Below are 4,281 nucleotides of genomic sequence, written 5' to 3'. Positions count from 1 at the left end.
GGCACACCTGCCTCCCCCCCCACATGGACACACAGGTCAGAAGAGGGTGTTGGGTCCCAGGGATTTAGAGTTGCTGTCTTTTGTGTCCTGCCCAGTTTATTAGTGTGGAGCCTGGGCGCTGGGACGGGAACTCTGGTCTTCATGATTGCTCAGCGAGCAGTCCTCACGACTGAGCCTTCTCGCGGTTTTGCTTTTGTTTTTGTTTTAAAAACATGGTTTCACACTGTTGGGGCCTTGGCCTGCCTGGAGCCCATTATGTAGCTTAGTTTGGCTACAAACTTTCGTGAACCTCTTGTCTCAGCCTCCCAAATTCTGAGATTACAGCACAAGCCATTATACCCATCAATGGGAGTCTTTTAATCAACTTTTTCCTCTTAGGACCAAATCTGGAAAGTTTGGATTTGTGAACAAAGAGGTCCTGTTTTTCTTTGCCTTGGACTGTGGTTGCTTTGGAGGTGCGGGTCCCTTGCCAGGAGCCTCCTCTCATCTGCCATAGTCAAATGATTTCTTTCAGGACAAAAGCCTCAAGTTCACACTTAGTTGGTGTCTGGAACCTTCTCCTATTGCTGCTCTTTTGGTGAGTGTCTGCTTGAGAAAGTTGAGCAAGCATCGAGCTGATGTTTTTTATTTATTTTTGTTATTCAAGACAGGGGTTTCTCTGGCTGTCCTGGAACTTCTTCTGTAGACCAGGCTGGCCTCGAACTTACAGAGATCCGCAACTGAGCATCTCTGCATCCCCGAGAGAGCCACCTCGATGTCTCCTGAATATGTCAGTTCTGAGGTATCTCATAGAGCACAACTTAATTTTAGATACCATATCCTTGAAGAGTGGCAAACAGGGTTACTTGTGAAAGACCAGAGCTGAACATCGGGCTGGCCGGTTAAGATGCTTTGAGCTACTCCGAGAAAAGGACTTAAGCTTTATGTACTTGATAATGTGTGCCAAGGCAGGTACCCCAGAGGCCGGAGGTGTGTGGGATTCCCTTCAGCTGGAGTTATGTGTGGTTGTGAGCCGAAGTGGGAACTGGGAATCTAATCTGGGTCCTCTGTGAGAGCAGGAAGCACTCTTAACCACCGAGCCCTCTCTCCAGCCCCTTGGGCTTATTCTTAAGAGAATTATTAGCCCCCAAATATCTTTGTCTCCTTCTGCCGTATATGCCCCACCCACTCCATGTGCACTGTGGTTTGACACACACACACACACACACACACACACACACACACACACACACACACACACAGCCTTTGTTATTTTTCACTGCGTCATCACACAGACACTCAGTGCTCTCAGGGGAACACACCTAAGTCTCTAACACAGAAATAAAGACATGGGGAGACTTTACAGAGGGCAAGGACTGGCCTAGCAGCCAGGGAAGCTGGCCTGTCACTAGTGACTTCTGACTGGTCATCCCATCTCGTTGAAGTTCTGCTTTTCCTTCTCCAAGGCTATATTTGACCCCCAAGGATATTTTGGGTACACGTCTCTGACGTTAGTCCTCTTGTGCCTGTTATACAGAAGAAATTTGGGACAGGTGAAACCACGGGGATGGAGGTGGTGCTAGACACAAAGACAGGACAATTAGTAAGAGGCACCAGCTCATCAAAGACGGCGAGGCAGCAGACGGCCTTTCATGGTCACCGCTTGGTGCGCTTTATGAGCATCAGCTGCTAATGGCACATGAAAGCCGGGCTGCTGCTCCATTATCCCTGCTGTCCCTGGGTGGCAACTCTGTGGGAGGTCACCTGCCGGACGGCCCCTGGGAATGTCCACGGTGTGTATGCTGTCCAGGGTTGTGGCCTGAGGATTCTGCTATCGTTTTACAGAAGAGTCTAGGTCCATCAGCGTTTGGACTCTCTGCTTCCCCTCCCTCCTTCTCTCTCTCTCTCTCTCTCTCTCTCTCTTGATGTGGGAGTGTCATATATCAATCTGTTGATTTCATTGGCTAAGCAATAAAGAAACTGCTAGGCCCATTGGATAGGCCCACCCTTAGGTGGGTGGAGTAAACAGAACAGAACACTGGGAGGAAGAGGAAGTGAGGTCAGACCCGACAGCTCTCCTCTCGGGAGCAGACGCAAGAGAGACGCCATGCTACCTGCTCCAGGGAAGACGCACACCATGCCCCAGCTCAGACCCAGGATGGACTTAGGCTAGAATCTTCCCGGTAAGCGCACCTAGGGGCGCTACACAGATGATTAGAAATGGGCCAGAGCAGTGTTTAAAAGAATACAGTGTCCGTGTAATTATTTCGGGGCATAAGCTAGCCAGGCAGGGCAGGCGGCTGGGGTGTTTGGGGACACAACCCTGCCGCCGCCCATATTACTACAGATGACGCCCAGACGTGGGGCTAACTAAACCCACTTAAAAAACCTGAGAAGTCTTAAAAATAAGGGAGAGAGAGTTTAACACAGATTTTTGCTGTTTGTTGGTGGTGTGCTGTAGAGAGATTTCCTGATTCGGCAACAGCAGCAGAAAAAACGCTGTGTCATTTCAAAGAGTGGCTTCCTGGGGCTGTGCCGCCAGTGCAAACTCTGGTTTTATGTTTGTGTTCCCGCTTGGGATCGGAAGGAGAGTGCTCTGAGACCTTGACGATGACTCAGAGCTCCCCGCCTGCTCCTGGGCAGAAGGCAGAATCAGGCTTAGGCAGGCGGAAGAGCATGGCGGATTCCTGCCGCCATACAGGGACGTGTTTTCAGACTGCGCAGTGCTCTGCGTGTCAGATTTGGATGTTACTTGGATGAAAAGAATTTCTGTGCTGCACGCTCAGTCTCAGAATTAAAGTGCTGAGTGCTGCTCCTACCTGGTAGCCCCAAGAGGCTTCCTGACTCAGCTTTAGCTGCAAAACCCTGCGGCTCATTAAGAGGTCCTGCCACAAAACACTTAAACAGTGTTGATGAAAAGCTGAACACATGCTTTTCGGTTTTCAGCCGTAGCAGGAAAAAAGCTGTGCCGTTTAAAAATGCCGGCTTTCTGGGCCATCCTGCCAGGGCAAACTCTGACTGTTTGAGGCAGGAGGGCCGGCTACCGAGAGAGGACTTGAGTGTTGTCTGTTGTAGCTCTCTGGCTGGCAGGGACCTTGAAATGCCAGTTGTGGCTATAAACATGGCTGCAGCCTGTACATCAGCCATGAGGCTGGAAAGCTAAGGAATGGGCTGGATCCAGCCGGCAAAGCCACGCCTTTAGTCCTACTGATATTGCTTGGTAAAGTAAAGGCTCTTGTGGTCAGAAAAAGAGAGATATACAGTAAAGAGAGATTCAAAGACAGAGAAAATTTCTGAATGGTTTAAAATGTGTTAAAAATATATGCAAGCTGAAAGTTAAAGTTCTTAAAGCAAAAAACAAAAAAAGGAAGAGAGTTGTTGTGTGTCTTAGTACACACCTTTAATCCCAACACTTGGGAGGCAGAGGGAGATAGACCTCAGTGACTTCAAGGTGTGGTAGCACACGCCTTTAATCCCAGTGCCTAGAAGGCAGAGACGGACAGATCTCTGTGAGTTCAAGGTGTAGTAGCAAACACCTTTAATCCCAGTGCCTGGGAGGCAGAGACAGGCGGATCTCTGAGAGTTCAAAGACAGCCTGGTCTACAGATATACGCTCAAAAAGCAAAAAGTTAACCTAGGAATGTCACATCTTAGATTCTTAAGCGCCTAGTGATTTAAAGGCGCAAATCAAAAGTGCTCCTGGATAGTAAAAAATTGTAGATTCACAATAGGACAGATTCAGACCACTGAATGAGTCACACTGTTGGTTGAATGTACGTAGGCTTGGGAGAGAGAAGAAAAAGAATATAGAGAATAAAGTTAATGTTAAAAAAAAAGGTAAAGTCTTTAAAGAGACAGAATAAAGTAAAGTGATAGAGTAAAAATAAGCCGCGTAAAGATGAAAAATTCACAGAGAGTCTGGATTCTTTGTATTATTGTGTTTTCTTTAAAATTTTTGACTGTGAAGGAGCTAAGTACAGAGAGACATTTCATTATATGGGCTGCCCAGTGGAACCAGAACGGATATCATGAGGGTATGATTTCAGAATTTGGATCTAAGGATATGATACTTTGGAAAAGAGATTCTGCTTTTGTTTTCACAGAGGATCAGACCTTGTGGATTGCATTTATCCCGATTTGGTATGATGGACCACGTCCTCCTGAAGGGTTGCTGTGAACATCTTCAGAAAATTACTTCACTCAACTGTCAACTGAGATGACCCTGGCACACAGGTTATACCATGAAAGACCTAATTAACGACGCCCCCATTCAGCAGGAAGCAGTTTGGAGAGAAAAAACTG

Source organism: Microtus pennsylvanicus, chromosome 8 (genome assembly GCF_037038515.1).
Source record: "Microtus pennsylvanicus isolate mMicPen1 chromosome 8, mMicPen1.hap1, whole genome shotgun sequence".
Taxonomy (NCBI): domain Eukaryota; kingdom Metazoa; phylum Chordata; class Mammalia; order Rodentia; family Cricetidae; genus Microtus; species Microtus pennsylvanicus.
Note: the sequence above shows the minus strand (reverse complement) of the source record.